The sequence below is a fragment of the Sapajus apella genome, unplaced genomic scaffold (assembly GCF_009761245.1).
Source record: "Sapajus apella isolate SASKATOON/1434 unplaced genomic scaffold, GSC_monkey_1.0 scaffold5, whole genome shotgun sequence".
Taxonomy (NCBI): Eukaryota; Metazoa; Chordata; class Mammalia; order Primates; family Cebidae; genus Sapajus; species Sapajus apella.
The window spans coordinates 20,165,811-20,183,908 of record NW_022436945.1 but is presented as its reverse complement, the minus strand read 5'-3'; the positions used below and the strand labels follow the sequence as shown (position 1 = coordinate 20,183,908).

The window sequence follows — 18,098 nt, the reverse complement described above, 5'->3', positions numbered from 1 at the left end:
CAAATAAGCCTGTAAAATCAAAAGTAAGTTAGTTACTTCCGGTATACAATGAAAGTACTAGCATTGGGTAAATATTCCCATTCCCAAAGGGAGAAATTGGCCACAAGAAAGGGGCTACAGGCCCTGTGCAAGCCGAAAACCCAGAGGTCAGTCAGTAAGTATTAAAGCCCCCAAATATCTCTTTTGGCTCCATGTCTTACATCCAAGCCACATTGGTACCAGGGGTAGGCTCACAAGGCCGTGGACAGCTCTGCCCCTGTTGCTTTGCAGGGGTCTGCCCCCATGGCCCCTTCTCTCTTTCAGAATGGGAATATTCTCCCAGTAATTGTACTCTCATTGTATCTTGGAAGTAACTAACTTGTTTTTGATTTTACAGGCTTGTATGACAAGGACTAGCCTTGTCTCAGATGAGACTTTGGGCTTTGACTTTTGAGTTAATGCTGAAATGAGTTAAGACTTTGGGGGATTGTTGGGAAGCCATCATTGTATTTTGCAATGTGAAAAGGTCATGATATTTGGGAGGGACCAGTGGTGGAATGGTATGGTTTGAATCTGTGTCCCTACCCAAATCTCATGTTGAGTTGTAGTCTCCAGTGATGGAGGTGGGATTTGGTGGGAGGTGATTGCATCACGGGGACATTTTCAAATGGTTTAACACTGTCATTGGTTGCAATAGTCAATTCTCCTGAGATCTGATTGTTTAAAAGTGTGTGGAACCTCTCCCCTCTCTCTCTTTCTTCTGCTCCAGCCATGTAAAGACAAGCCTGCTTCCCCTTTGCCTTCTACCATGATTGTAAAATCTCCCTGAGGCCTCCCCAAAAGCAGATGTTATCATGCTTCCTGTATAGTCTGTGGAATAATGAGCCAACTAAACCTCTTTTGTTTATCTATTACTGAATCTCAGGCCTTTAACAGTGTGAGAAGTGACTAATACAAGCCAGATTGCCATGCTCTTGCCTGCTCCAGCATTACATTACTTAGCTTTAATAGCAATATTTTAAATCTATGCTGCCTAGTCCTTGTGGTAAATGATGCAGGCAGTCATTTAGCTTTGTGCTTTGCCCCTTCAACTCAACCTCTTTTCAAGGCTGACAATGGAGGCATACTTTCTGTCCTGGAGGTGATTCAAAATCCAAATTCTAGAGAATTCTTGTCTCGCTTTACATGACTAGGAGCTCCAAAACTTGGCAATATGGCCCAATCAAAAAAACATAGATAAGACAGTAAAAAAATCTTTATTATGAATATCATTTTAAAAACACATAGATTAACTGTGAAAACATATAGATTAGCTGTGAACATATATATATATTAGCTGTGAATTTGTAATATCTGCATCCCTGCCTTTCCCATAACTATGTTCTGCCACCTTTCAATGAAGAAGAGTATGCTTTTCAAAACTACTGAACTTGGAAAAATATGGTAAGTCTGGCTATTTTCACATTTTCTTCAGAATCTACTAAGAGCAAAGATATTATTAATTCATCATGTAAAATGAAAGTTTTGGCAAAAATAAGATCCATGAAACTTTAGGAAACAAATGCTAAAGTTTATTCAGAATATTACACCCAAAAAGATAAAGATTTGACATTAGCTTAGTTATTTGAAACTGAAAAAGTAAAACCAACCTTAAATCTATGCTGCTTGGTCCTTTTCCTGGCCCAGTATTATTACCATCTTCGGGATATCTTACTTTCAATGAATTGTATCTAGCGTGAAGACAGAGCACCAGATTTTCCTAGAAATCTCCTTCTGTGTCTGGCCCTTCCTCTGCTCTGTGATTTTGCACTGCCTATCTTGCTGTGTGAGGTCTAATATGCATTGGAGCAAACTAATTCATTTTCCTTGTCCTGTTACATTCAGTCACTTTTATCGTCAGCATCCCGTGATAGAATTTACAAAATCCTCTCTTTTTGTATCAAAAATTCTAGTCGTGACTTTGATTATCACAAAACTAGGTACTTTGCTTTTCCATGTGAATATTAGGATCAGTTTGTGAATTTCTGAAAAAAAAATCCTGCAGTGATTTTAATTGGGATTACATGGGGGAAAATTGATATCTTAACAATTCTGAACAATATGTTTTCATTTATGTGGATTTCTAGTTTATGTCTACCATGTTTTCTCATAGGTTACTGGTTTAGCATAGTTTTGTCTGGGTTATGCCTAAATATTTCATTGTTTTGATTCTGATAAAAATGTTATTTTTATAAAGGGCATACAAATAGGAAGAGAGGAAGTTAAACACACCTGTTTGCAGATTACATGATTCTAATTTAGAAATCTAAATTAGACTGAGTCTCAGCCCATAGTCTCAGCCCAAAAGCTTCTTATGCTGTTAAACAATTTCAGAAAAATCTCAGGATACAAAAATAAGTTGTAAAAATCACTAGCATTCCTATACACCAACAGCAATCAAGCTGAAAACCAAATCAGGAATGAACTTTCATTCATGATTGCCACAGAAAGAACAAAATAAGAACACAGCTAAGTAGTAAAGTAAAAGATCTCTGTAAGGAGAACTACAGAACACTGCTTAAAGAAATCAAATATGACACAAACAAATGGAAAAACATTCTATGCTCATGGCTAGGAGAATCAATATGGTTAAAATGGGTATACTACCCAAAGCAGAAAACAATTTTAAAATTCATATGGAAACGAAACAGAGCCCTAATAGCCAAGGCAATCCTAAGCAAAAATAACAAAGCTAGAGTCATCAGGCTACTTGACTTAAAACTATACTACAGGGCTACAGTAACCAAAACAGCATGGTACTGGTACAAAACCAAACACATAGTACAAAATAGAGAACCCAGAAATAAGGCAACATACCTACAACTATCTGATCTTTGACAAACTGGACAAAAACAAGCAATGGGGAAGGAATTCTCTATTCAATAAATCGTGTTGGGATCACTGGCTAGCCATATGCAGAAGATTGATAATGGATCCCTTCTTTACATCCTATATATAAATTAACTCAAGATGGATTAAAGACATAAATGTAAAACCCAAATCTATAAAAGCCTTGGAAGACAACCTAGGCAGTACCATTTAGGAGATAGGCACAGACAAAGGTTTCATGATGAAGATGCAAAAAGCAATATCAACAAAGCAAAATTTGACTACTGGGATCTAATTTGACTAAAGAGCTTCTTCACATCAAAAGAAACTACTAACAAAATAAATAGATAACCTAAAGAATGGGAGAAAGTTTCTTGCAAATGGTGCATCTGACAAAGGTCTAATATCCAGCATCTATAAGAAACTTAAACAACTTTGCAAGTAAAAAACAACTGCGGCCAGGCAGGGTGGTTCACGCCTGTAATCCCAGCACTTTGGGAGGTGGAGGTGGGTAGATCATGAGGTCAAGAGATCGAGACCATCCTGGTCAAAGTGGTGAAACCCCGTCTCTACTAAAAAATACACAAATTAGCTGGGTGTGGTGGCGTGCACCTGTAGTCCTAGCTACTAGGGAGGCTGAGGCAGGAGAATTGCTTGAACCCGGGTGGTGGAGATTGCAGAAGGCTGAGATTGTGCCATTGTCCTCCAGCCTGGTGCCTGATGGCAGAGCAAGACTCTGTCTCAAAAAAAGAAAAAAAAAAACAAGTGCATAAAAAATTGGACAAAGGACATTAAGAGACACTTTTCAAAAGACGACATTGATGTGGTTTGGCTCTGTGTCCACAACCAAATTTCATCTCAAATTATAATCTCCACATGCCAAGGGAGGGACCAAGTCAGAGGTGGTTGGATCATAGGGATAATTTTCCCCATGCTATTCTCATAATGGTGGGACAGTTTTTGTGAGATCTAATGGTTTGGAAGTGGCATTTTCCCCTACTTTCTCTCTCTCTCTTTTTCTCTCTCCTGCCACCTTGTGAAGATGGTGCCTGCTGCTTCTTTGCCTTCTGCTATGATTCTAAGATTCCTGAGGCCTCCCCAGCCACACAGAATTGTGAGTTAACTAAATCTTTTGTCTTCATAAATTACCCAGTCTCAGTTAGTATCTTTAGATAGCAGCGTGAGAACAGAATAATACAGAAAATACATGTGGCCAACAATTATATAAAAACAAGCTCAACATCACTGATCATTACAGAAATGCAAATCAACATCACAAAAATGAGATACCATCTAACACTAGTCAGAATATTATTATTAAAATGTTAAAAAAAATAACATGCTGGTGAGGTTGTGGAGAAAAAGGAACGCTTATACACTGTTGGTGAGAGTGTAAATCTTTTCAGCCGTTGTAGAAGACAGTGATTCCTCAAAGACTTAGAGACAGAAATTATTCAACACAGTAGGGTATATACCCAAAGGAATGTAAATCATTCCATTATAAAGACCCATGCACACACATGTTCATTGCAACCCTATTCACATAGCATATACGTGGAATCAACTTAAGTGATGGCCATCATTGATAGACTTGATAAAAAAAATGTGGCACATATATACCATGAAATACTATGCAGCCATGAAAAAGAATGAGATCATGTCCTCTGCATGTACATGGATAGAGCTGGAGGCCGTGATCCTTGGCAAACTAACACAACAATACTTCATGTTCTCACTCTTAAGTGGAGCTAAATGGTGAGAATACGTGGACACATAGAGGGGAATAACACACATTGCTGCCTATCAGAGTGTGCAGGGTGGGAGGAGGGAAAGAATCAACAATAACTAATGGGTATTAAGCTTAACACCTGGGTGACGATATAATCTGTACAACAAACTCCCGTGACACATGTCACGGGAGTTACCTATGTAACAAACCTGCACATGTATTTCTGAACTTAAAATTAAAAAAAAAATTGAGTGTGGTTTAAAATATGTGGTATTTAAAAAAAAAATTCAAATCCTTTCTTGGTTGTATTACTTAGGTGGATAATTTAGTGTTTCTAGTATATAACTTATAACACAGTCAAATAATATTATACTACCAGATTGTATACAAATTTTAGGGAAGTGTATTTCCACATTTCCATTTCTATCTCTTTCCACCACCCACCTTCTCCTCAGACAAAACAAAGCAAATACAAAAATCAAACAAATCCTTACTGTTTTGGTAGAGTACTTGACTTTTATTCATTGATGGTGGATTTAAACTTCTGAACTCAAGAATTATAAAAGAATAAATTTATATTGTTTTAAGCTATAATATTTGCAGTAATTTATTAAAGCAGAAATAGGAAGCTAATACACTTCTCAAATTTCAGGGATTATTATCTTTTGTTGGCTAATGATTTAAAAACAATTATATACTGTGTTGGTTTCCTTTTGGCTATTCCAGGTTGGAAGATGAGTCTGACCTCTATTACTCCATCTGAACTGAAACTAAAAATCCTAATATGATTTTTTAAAACATTGAGGCAATTGTAAAGATTGCATAGAGTTTCTTGTTTTATGGATAAAAGTATTCTGCAGTGCATAAATTTTGTGCAATTGATGACTTGAAGGTAGAGAAAGTGAGTGGTATAAAGACGGTGTCTTCTAATAGTAGCAAAGAAAGTAATTTATACTGCTGTTTGGTGAAAGTATGATGTTTAGGAAAAGAGCTTTGCAGTTACATCTCAGTCTAGTTTTTTTATTTTACTCCTTTCTACCTGGTGATTCAGGCAAAGTGTTAACTACTCTGAGCCTTGATTCTGTTGTCTACAAGACAAGGAAAATTTCCTGATGAGTATTGTAAAAAATATGATTTTTGATTTATTATCTCTTCTAATGAAAGATTAAAACTTTAAACAATGCAGAAATTCAGGACCAGGCTACCATTTCCTCTTAAAAAATGGTTAAGGTTGGGGAAGAGGGGTGTAGATGCCTGGTGAGCAGCTAGAGGCTTTTGGATAAAAACTGGACTGCTAAGAAAGCAATTGTAAATTTCTATATGATAAGTGATATTTTTATAGCTAAAGCTGAGACTTGAACTGTCTGTATGAGGTTTTCAAATTGGGACTATCCTTTAGTCCCAAGAGTGAGCTAAAACTGAGCCAAAACTGAGAGCCAAAATTCTTTTGTTCCAAGGAAAATACATTGAATGATCTGGTTGATTAACTTCAAAGTAAATCCCAAAACATTTGGTCTGATTCAGCCCCCTGATGGAGCCACGGTCTCCCGGGTGAGCACTAGGCCTTACATAAAAGGAAAATAGCAGTTACTGAATTTCTACCATTTACAATTTTAGTCCTTAAACCACATGACTTCACAAACCCCACACCTTTCATCATGGATTTTCTTCTCCCGTTCTCTGACTCAGCTCTACCCACTTGCTACGTCTCCACTGCTTTCATCTTGTTTGTCTCTGTCATTCCACACATGTTCATTTTTGATAAGTTTGTGCCTATATCTGGTCCACGGACTTCGGCTGTTCTTTAGAACCTTCCTGATCTCAAGGATGAAAAGTTTAGATTACAGAATAAAACTTGAAATTTTATGTTATATCACTCATCTAGGATATAAAAGTTTTTATATTATACTTTATATTATCCAGACCTAGAATTAGGCTACCTAGTTTGAAACCTTGCCCACTGTTTTCTATCTGCATCTCTATAGGAAAGCCACTTAATTTTTCTTAGCCTTAGCTCCCTTATATGTAAACAGAGACAAACAATAACGGTACCTTCTTCATTAGGTACCTATAAGAATTAAATGACTAATATATGCAAAAGCGCTTAACACCGTGGTGCCTGACAAGCACAAGATAAATTAATAATCACTGGTATTTCAAAATGTATGAAAATATATTACGAAAATTAATGGCTGCTAATTATGTCATTCTACTAATAAATATATTAATTACCTGGTTTTTATTACATTGCCAGTAATATTTAAAATATTTACTTATACTCAAAACACCTAAATTTTTGATTATTTCTTTTCTGTCTAGAAAGACTATGTGTTTTGCTAATATAATCTTACCTTCTGATACACCATCAGAGTCATCAGAATTATAGACCTAGTGATTGTTACTGAACTGCTTTTGCAAACTCAATGTCCTGCTTTACAGACCAGTAAGGAATCAGGTAATTCATAGCTTTGGAGACATTGTTTTATATTGTTTAATCTATTAAGGCAGAAGTCAGTGGGGAGGAGGAAATGAGGAGTTGTTATTTAACAGCTTTAATGTTTCAGTTATGCCACATAAATACGTTCTAGAGATCTGCTGTACAACATTGTGCCTACGGTTAATAATATCGTATTGTCACTTAAAATTTATCAAGAAGGTAGATCTCATGTAACATATTCTTAACCACAATAGGCTACATAAACAGTGTGGATTGCTTATGTGTAAATGAATATCCCAAGGATGATCTAGACTTGTTTATAATTTAATACGCCCACAAATCATTTAGGGAGCTTGTGAAAGTACAGATTCTGAATCAGGTCTTCAGGATGGTCTGAAGATTTTGCAAGTACTGTATAGTAAGGTCCCAGGTGATCCATCAATACTGCTGTTTCCTGAACCACGCTATGAGCAGCAAGGTTCTATGGTATGGGGGACTGCAACAAGGACAGGCTAAAAACTAAAGCACATTAGCTATTTTGAAGTCCACTGTTGGTCGTCCAGTGCATCTTCTGCACAAACTTGAGATGAACATGTTCTGTGGTTTTGAGATTTCTTTCTTTCTTTTTTTTTGAGACTGTGCCACTGCACTCCAGCCTTGCTCTGTCACCAGGCTGGAGTGCAGTGGCACGATCTTGGCTCATTGCAACCTGTGCCTCCCAGGTTCAAACGATTCTCCTGCCTCAGCCTTTTGCGTAGCTGGGACTACAGACGCATGCCTCGACGCCCAGTTAATTTTTGTATTTTTAGTAGAGATGGGGTTTCACCATGTTGGCCAGGATGGTCTCCGTCTCTTGACTTCATGATCCACGCACCTCGGCCTCCCAGAGTGCTGAGATTTCAGACATGAGCCACCACACCGACCAGTTTTGAGATTCCTAATAAATTGTATTACTAAAATGTGCCTCCTAGATAACCTATACTAAGGGAAACATGACTATTTCATCTCATTGATTATTTCAATTATATATATATTTACACATTAGAACTTGGCTACCAAATATATATCCTTTAAGAAATAAAGGCAAAGTTGGAAAGCTTCTGATTTATGTGTGGTCATAACATAAACATAATAAGTTGGAAACCAGATCATTAAAAAAATTATTAAAATAATTACTTTGCCAATAAAATATCAAAAGTTTATACCCTACTTCTTCCCTAACCCCTCATCAAAATAATTATAATCGACAAATCTACAAACATAGATAATAATATGTTCATACGCATATTGCCTTGAAAACCAAATGAACAAATATCAGTTGAGGAAATATCCGAATGCAAGGCAAATTTCTGAAAATTGAAATACAATAGCAATGATTAGAGAACAGCAAATCATTAATATTGGAACATGTATTACAAGGTAAAATATTTTAAAGAAAGATGAATAATTTTCAATTAATGTTTATTTTTAATGGAAAACATGAATGTATCAAAATATTCTACAGAAGAAAATCAAATGTTCCTCAGTAGTTTAATTACAAGAAAAATTACTTTTAAAAATTTAATTCTCTCATCCCTTTAAATAATAGTTTGCTATTTACCTCATGTGTGCAAAGCATTCTACTTCTGAGAGATCTTTTTTTTTTTTTTTTTTTTTTTTGAGATGGAGCGGAGGAGTTCTGTCGCCATCTCGGCTCACTGCAATCTCTGCCTCCCAGATTCAAACAATTGTCCTGCCTTAGCCTCCTGAGTAGCGGGGACTGCAAGCCTGCGCTACCACGCCCAGCTAATTTTTGTATATTTAGGAGAGACAAGGTTTGACCGTGTTGGCCAGAATGGTCTAGATCTCCTGACCTAGTGATCTGCCCACCTCGGCCTCCCAAAGTGCAGGGATTACAGGACTGAACCACTGTGCCCGGCGGAGATTTCCTTTTAATTCAGCTCACATAGGTCTAGACTGCTCTTCACTCTCTATTATGCTTGGTTAAGATACCGTGTCCTAAATCAAACACTGGCTACCATTCACAATGCTATGCACGAATACAGGTTTATTTTTTCATAAAGGATTTGAACCCAATTAAAACAATATTAGATAGCTTTGCTTTTCCCACAATTTCCCTTAATTTCCTTGATTGTTGTTTCTAATTACTAGAGAATTTTACATTTGGATCCCACTACCTCATAATGCTGTTATCTCTTGAAGTGTTTATGACAAGGTTGGATGTTGCCATGGAAATTATTGTGCTACTACACATTTTATGCTCTGATTTTGATGTAATATTAAGACGACTACGGATTATAGTTGTTCAAATGTTAAAGATTTAGTAATAAGATGACTAGGAATAAAATTTTAAACATTTAATTGTTAACAGATTTATGTTACAATGTGAACATATTCAGTGTTCCTTTTCTCTGTTATGAATATAGTCATTAAGGGGAATAATACAGTTTAATAACCTTTAAATATATGAAGCTATCATTTTATTACCAATTAAGTAAAAAATGATTCCTTCAGTGAGTGAAGAGTTGTTTTACTGTCCTTATAAATGGAATTAATTAGGTCCAATACGTACAAAGTCATTTGCCATCTTATAAAATCCATATTCTTAATTGTACCTAACCAGCCACTTTTCAGATACCTCTAATTCATTTAATATGTGTTAATTTAGGTTCTAACAAGTGCTTGAAAGATAAAGTGACCACAATTGGTGTGATTTCTACATATATATAAATATTTTTTATTTACAGGCTAGAGATCTGGTTGCAAAGATGCAGAGTAGGAACTGGTCATTGCTGTGCTTATCTCATTAAAATGTTGTATTTTGGCTTCAAAAAGAAAGACACTACAGTATCAATATCAAAATAGCAGAAACCCTAGAGAGCTAGGCAAATTCTAGCTCTTGGATATTAGGTTGCTTTCCCATATTTTATTTTTGGAGTGATGAACGGCTCTTTAAATAGGTCTTTACAGAACTATTGTTTTGACTTGCTTCATTATTTCATTCAGCCTGCTAAAACACCATATCCTAAGAGAACATCTGAACACCCCATGAAAAATAATGGTTCCTAACCCTCTGTACTTATTCCACTTTATTTTTCTGAGCACCAATTATCACCTGGGATTATATATCCTTTATGTAAAAACTGAGATATAATTGTGATATCCTAATGCACTCACTAGAATATAATTTTCATGAAGGAATGAGCCTGATTTATTTTACTCATTGCTGATCTTAGCATCTTGAGCAACACCTGGTATAGTATGTGCTCAATAAAAATGTTTTCTTGGGTGAATAAAGGAATACATTACCCACTGGGAGCACGGCTATAGGGCAAAGCATGCAGATTACAAATTTGGCCCCAACTCTTACGTGGATGGATAGTAGTCAATTGTATTTGAAAACACACCAAAGTAGGGATGGGGCAAGTCAACTGCCTGAAACACAGATGGGCTCACCTTATCCTCAGGTGTCTGTATGTATATTTAATTTCTTGATTTTTACCTTTTCCTTGCTTTACATAGTTTTTCCTCACACACCACTATTTTCTTTTTAATTCAAAATGAATTGAAAGTGAGAGAGATAAAAACCAAAATAAATGAATCTTTATTGTACAACTGCTAAAATTTTCACAAATGGCTAACAATAGGAAATGAGAGAAACAGATCAGAGAACTTGGGCAGGGAACCTTTCACTGTTATTTCTTCATGCAATATATAACATGTGGGAAACACATTTAGTAATCTGTCTTGTTGTTTATATTGAAATAATTGTTGCCACAAACAGACGAACTTCAGAGTGCTATATTTTTTTCATTAAAATATTTAGTTTTAAATATTATTTAACATTTCTTGAAAGAGTTTTTTTTTTAATACAGTGTCCTTGCTGTGCAAATGGAAAGGCATAACAATTCCACTAGGACAAAAGGTAAATTCTAAAGGAAAAACATATTGAAGTAGAGAACGATTTTCTTGGATTTGTTTTTCTTTATTTATGTTTCCGTCCATACACCATGTCATTGCTCATATGCCTCTGGGCTCTTTTAGAAATGATCAAGACAATATTAACAATTGATCTTCCACATCTAACTCAAGATAAAAGCCAAACTAAATCAATAATTTCACCATTGTACAACACTTTGCTGTAATTTACTTCTAGGGTAATTTACTGCGTGTGTGCATGAATGATCGAGAATTTTATCCCCAAGACTGTCTTCGACTCAGCCTTAAGGCACTGTTGCAAAAATGTCATTCTACTCACTCTCATGTTTTATCTGCCCCGAGCAGCTATAATTTTGGATCTACTAACTGCAATTAATTTCTGCACATTTCAGAGAAAGGAATGTGGTTCCACAGGTATCATTTGTATTTCTATGCTAACTCATAAACTTAGGACATTGTATTAGGTTTACAGAAAATGCAGCGTGAGAAAAATCACTTTACAATCAGTGGGAGACTCCCAGGGGGTAGATTATTTCCTAGGAATAAATGTGTGACTGTGTGAGAGAGATAGGATCAGGGCTGAAAACTCACTTGTTCATTTCACTATGCCTTAGCTAAATAACTAAGCATGTGGTGACAATATGGAAAGAGGGATTCCATTAAGACGGTCTCCAGGGGGTTGAGACAAAAATCTTGTGATGCCTGTGGTTGTGACCTGAATTGGCCATTCGAGGACAGATCTTCATTTTTCTTGGTTGTTAGAGTAATAATAATGAAGCTTGCTCTCCACAAAATACAAATAAAAACATAACATTTAAACAAACAAAAATGAAAATTTCACAAATGCTAATTTTCTATTTAAAACTTTTTTTTTTTTTTTTTTTTTTTTTTTTTTTTTTTTACAGAATGAACCCAAATTCTAAGGCTGCATCAAAAACATGAGTGTTGTTTGTCACCAGGTCCTAAGTGGATGGGGCAAGGGACTATTAGCCACGAATGGTTCTTATGCTACCTCAGACTAATTAAGTAACATTAATCAAGTCATTGGACATTCCAGTGTTCCCAGAGTCTCCTGATGTGTAAAATGGAGATGTTCCCTATCCTAAAGCATAGCTAAAGTGCTAAAGTGCTAAAATGGTATTGTGGATACAAAAGGACTTGGAAAGGCCATGCCAGTGTTTTGCAAATAAAACTATAAATAAAGATGCCCATATATATACATATATATGTATGTTCATATTCATGGAGTCTACATTTTTATCCAGTTTATTAAGCAATTCAGGGAAAACAGCAAGATGGAGAATAAAAGAACTATAGCTAGGAAACAAGTTGATTGTAAGAATGACTATAAACTCAACCAAGTCAATTTGGTCATTTGTTATTATTATGTGATTTTTTACTAAATATTGATAGATCTCTTACAATTATAGATGTGTGGACTCTTAGGTTCTTAACTCCTAAACTTACTTTCAACTAGTAATAAATGCAAATCTCAAATTCATTCTACCATATACAATAAATATACAGTTAACTAGGGCACATGCATACTTTTATAAAGCCTCAGTTTACTAAACTTTTAGGATTTTTGATTGTATCTTTCTTAAACCATCATCAAGATACATGCAGTGATATTTTAACAAAATTTGATGTATGAATGAGGTCATACAATCTGCCTATAACTTCTCTGGACAGAGGGCCTATCAGACCACTAAACTTTGAATGCTATACCTTCTTCAAACAAATAAGAAAGTATCTGTATAATATTTATTTTGTTTCATATATTTTAATTTAATCCTACCAGTTAATATAATCTTCGATACCATTATCAGAACACAGGTTTTGTTGGAAGACGGATCAGAGATAAAGGTAATTGAAACAATAGCATCTCTGAATATGGATTAAAGACTTGAGTATTAAAAACAAAAACAAAAACAAGCAAAGCTCTTTCTGACTGAAATTCCTCAGATTAGTAATTACCAATAAGGTGTAGATGAAAACAAATTTACACATACGTGTCATTTTGCCTATTCAGAAAGATTTTAAAGTAAATTGCTGGCAGTATGAGGGCCCTATGTGTAAATTTATCAGCATATTTCTCTACTTCTTGGTTCTAATCAGAGTATGGCTCAGTCACCCAGTTCTAATATGGTCAGTTATTCTATGATGCTTGTTTAGAAGATGTAAATTTATTCCAATGTGTTTGATATGCTAGGGAACAATTTGAGTGTAACGTTAATTTTGCTTTTATTTAGAGTCAATTTCATGCCTGAGAAACTCTAAGTGAATATGTATGGGAAACTGTCCCCAGGTGAACTGAGCCTGGTATGATACATAAACTTCACATACGCAGCACACTCCATAGTTCATCATAGCATGTGTGATGAGCCACACCTGTCCACATGTGGTATGTAACTTTCAGGTAACACTTCTACCACCTCATCATCAGCAACCTTTGTTTTCAAATAAATGCCATATTAATTGCAGGATTTATGTATTTCTTGACCACGTAACATGTAAAATTTTGCTACTTTTTTTGGTTGCTGTCATTTCCTAAATGTGTTACTGTTGAAGTTTTCTTTTTTTTTTTTTTTTTGAGACAGAGTTTCACTCATGTTACCCAGGCTGGAGTGCAACCTCCGCCTCCTGGGTTCAGGCAATTCTCCTGCCTCAGCCTCCTGAGTAGCTGGGATTACAGGCACGCACCACCATGCCCAGCTAATGTTTTGTATTTTTTTTAGTAGAGACGGGGTTTCACCATGTTGACCAGGATGGTCTCGATCTCTTGACCTCGTGATCCACCCGCCTCGGCCTCCCAAAGTGCTGGGATTACAGGCTTGAGCCACCATGCCCGGCCTACTGTTGAAGTTTTCAAGTGTTGTTCATGACCAAATTTTCTGTGGCTGGGCAAATTTTTTTTAATGGCATCATTTTGTTTAGCATAGCGATTCCTAAGAACGTGAGATTTAATTGCAGACATGACTGGATTTACAATGAAACTCCTCACGTAGTGTTTTCAGATGTCTGCAGTACTGGCTAGAAGCACAATCAGCATATAGGCTACCTTGTGTAGCGTCTATGTAATTCTGTAACTACTCTTCCTTACTTTCATAAGAAGTGGTGATTGGTCTAGGTACATCTGAGTAAAGTGCATTGAAAATAGAGAAAGATGATTGGGCATGCTGTCTCATGCCTGTAATCCCAGAACTTTGGGAGGCTGAGGCGGCAGGATCACCCTAGGTTGGGAGTTCGAGGCCAGCCTGAACAACATGGAGAAACTCCATCTCTACTAAAACAAAATAAAAAATTAGCCATGCATGGTGATGCATGCCTGTAATTCCAGCTACTGGGGAGGCTGAGGCAGGTGAATCGCTTCAACCTGGCAGGGGGAGGTTGCAGTGATTCCAGATTGTGCCATGGTACTCCAGCCTCGGCAACAAGAGTAAAACTTCGTCTCAAAAAAAAAAAAAAGACAAAAAAGAAAGTAGATAAAGATATATCAGTGTACTTCCAGATAAGCCATGGAATTATCTGGAAAAAAAGATGAGTTAGAGTTTAAAATTTTATTTGGAATTTGCCTTGACTGTTGTATTTATTTTCTCTCAGTCTTCATGACTCAAAATTTATATGTAATAAACTCTCAATATTAGTTGAGTAAATATGCAAATGTATGAACTGTATAGATACCGTCAAAAGAATACCTAGAAATTTCCCCCGCAAAATACACCAGGAATATAGAGCCAGCATGTTCTGATGTATAATGATGACATCTACTGGGCAGCAGCTCATATGAATCAACCAAAGTCATGGAACCCCCTGTTCAGTCAATAGAGATTCTGGCCACTCATTGTTGAAAACAGAGCATAGGATTGGCTTTTTAGTCTCACTAAAAGACCATGTGTTGACCAATAGACAAAGCAACAATTTTATCAACAGGTTATTTCAGCTAAGAAAAATATTTTACAGTCGTTTTTCTTTCTTTCTTCTATATATAATGACAGGCCAGAAAAACTAATAATTTTAGCAAATGTAATCTGAACTAGTGTTGAACAAAATGTACAGAATCTGAAGATTTGTGGCAAGTTTCAGTTTACCAAATAATAGTGATATAAGTGAATTTCACCTCTATATTCAAGTCCATTAGTCTAGAAAGCATCTTATACTCACTGGTTCTCAGTATGATTAGATCCAAGTGGGAATAACAGGAGACTTTCAATATTTTCTAGTCAATCAATTACATAGTTTCAATGATATTTCTTTGGACTATGTATGGGTTATCGCCTCAAGTCTTTGTACCCATAACTATGAAGCATTTGTAATATTATTCAAAATGAGGTTTACAGTGATATTCATTTCTAAGTAAAAAAGAATCCTGTTAAACAGAAGTCATGCAATTAGAAAACTTTGTCAGAATTTTCCTACGTGTATGTATGCACCTTAATTATTTCTGCTTGATAGATGAACCTGAGGTTCTGTCAAATCCTAAATTGCCTATTGAATTATCAGTATGAATTTGGAATAATCAGTATATTCATACTCTACTGAATGCAAATAATTTGAAAATATGTTCTACATGGATTATTTATATCAATACTGAAACATATCATTCAGTGAAGCAGAGCTGTTTGGAATAGAAACCTTCACAGCATTGAGTCATTCAGATCTGAGTTAAAATCTTGGGTTTTCCACTAGTTATGACTTCTGTCATTTCCTTTTACTGTTATAAGCCTCTGGTTATTCATATATAAAATGGTACACTCATGTTTACTTTACATGGTGATTATAAAAATAAATGAGATAACACTATAGCAGATAAATGATGTATTTATTCTCAGTGCAACATATTGGTTTGGTTCTCAATCTCTTATTCTTCTCTTTCATTCTCTGATAATTTCAGTTTTAAATAACATTTTATGACTTATGTAATTCAGCAATGGATATCTAAAAATATTTTCTTGTTGGGGTAGAATTGATACCATCTTCTAATCTATGATGTAAAAAATAAACAGTGGTAAATTTCTTCAATCTAACTTGATAATGTTGGTAATAAAGAATATAGACTTCAATAACTCTTCTAATTCAAATACAGCCACAAAACTCTCATCAATGCTCATCCTGCTTTTGGTATAACAGTGTCTAGCATCAGAAAATTTCCCTCAAGATGAGCAGAATTATTATAAAGTTTCCTCCAATGGAACGAAAGCCTTGTGTGGTTGATCATTCAGTAATTGTCCAATTTTGTAAATAATGAAATTCCCTAGGGGAGTTGAGAAGTCATCCTCATTTGGCTGTCATAATCAGTTTCGCTTCTTCCTTTCTACACATTGACACAATATTTTGGGACATCAGAACTAGATTTCTGTGATTGATGTTCGTATAATGTCACTCATGGGATGCTGGAACATTTTACTGGGAAATAATGGGCCTACTTTAGAATCTGATTGATAGGGGAACACATGAAATAAAATAATTGTCATATAGATCACATGGTCCATTTATAAATAATGTGAAAAAAGTTTCTGTCATTCATATTAAAAGCATCAAGTCTGCAAAAATCTTTAAATCACACATTCAACTTTCTTAGAACAGCATTTTTTCCTTAAGGTTTTTTTTTTTTTTTTTTTTAATAAGAAGACACCAGAATAAGTAAGATTCCTTGTTTTCTTTTCCTTTATTTAAATTGTAAGGAGTAATGGCATATTTATTAGCATATGTTCCTGTCAGTCATGTGGAAGATATAGCATATGGAAATTCTAGTCTCATTTTCCTACAATTAGATATAATGAACCATGATAGTCTTTTTTTTTTTTTTTGGGATGGAGTTTCGCTCTTGTTACCCAGGCTGGAGTGCAATGGTGCGATCTCGGCTCACTGCAACCTCTGCACCCTGGGTTCAGGCAATTCTCCGGCCTCAGCCTCCTGAGTAGCTGGGATTACAGGCAGGCACCACCACGCCCAGCTAATTTTTTGTATTTTTAGTAGAGACGGGGTTTCACCATGTTGACCAGGATGGTCTCGATCTCTTGACCTCGTGATCCACCCGCCTCGGCCTCCCAAAGTGCTGGGATTACAGGCTTGAGTCACCGCGCCTGGCCCATAATAGTCTTTTTGGTCAACTACACAGATTAGGTAACTTTACCTTAAAAATTTCATGAAGCCAGCTATGTGTCTCTTATCTTCAATTTATTACCAAAAGTCAGTGTATTTAAATTACTTTACATAGAAAGGTTTAATAATTTGAAACTATGTACCATATTGTAGAAAATTTAGGACGCTTCTGAATTAATTAAGGTAAAGCTTCTTAAATTGTTTCCAATTAATTTTTTCAGTCCTGAGACTGTGCGAACATCATAGCGTGTACTTACACAAACCTAGATGGTAAAGCCTACTACACACCTAGGTTATGTGCTGTAGACTATGGCTTCTAGTCTACAAAGCTGTATAAAATGTTACTGGACTAAAATATTATAATACGGTATTACAATCTTATGAAACTGCTAGCGTATATGTGATCTGTGGTTGACAGAAATGTCATTATATGGTGCATAACCACGATTAGTTTCTAAACTGGAAGTTTGAGAGTAAAAATTGGTTACCAAATTAGTTTAATAAATACATTATTTATAAGCTTTGGTTAGTAAAACCAAGATATATCATCATTCAACACATAGGATACAGTTAAAAGGTCAAATACAAAGTCTATTTCAAGTCCTGTAATCCCAGCACTTTTGGAGTCTGAGGCAGGCAGATCACAAGGTTAGGAGTTTGAGACCAGCCTGATCAACATGGTGAAACCCCGTCTCTACTAAAAATACAAAAATTAGCCGGGTGTGGTGGTGCGCACCTGTAGTCCCAGGAGGCTGAGGCAGGAGAATCACTTGAACCCAGGAAGGGGTGGTTGCAGTGAGCTGAGATTGCACCAGTGTGCTCCAGTCTGGATGACAGAGTAAGACTCCATCTACTCAAAAAAAAAAAAAAAAAAAAAAAAAAAAGAAAAGAAAAAGAAAATGGAGTGAATAAATATTTGCAGAGTTAAGAGTATAGCCTTTCCAAAATTAATGAAATACAAGTCAAAATTTCAATAAACCCTATGAAGCCCTTCGAAACCTGGCCAAACTCAATTTCACTTTTGGTATGAAAGATTAGACT

The 18,098-nt window shown here is 35.7% G+C and overlaps 1 long non-coding RNA gene across 1 annotated transcript in view; it reads left to right on the top strand.

The window, feature by feature from the left end:
• LOC116548070 overlaps positions 1-17,357 on the top strand; it is an 854,356-nt gene extending 836,999 nt beyond the window's left edge. The window contains exon 3 of the long non-coding RNA XR_004267297.1: positions 17,286-17,357. This is a non-coding gene — a long non-coding RNA (uncharacterized LOC116548070). The remainder of the gene's footprint in view (positions 1-17,285) is intronic.
• Positions 17,358-18,098: the final 741 nt, after the last annotated feature.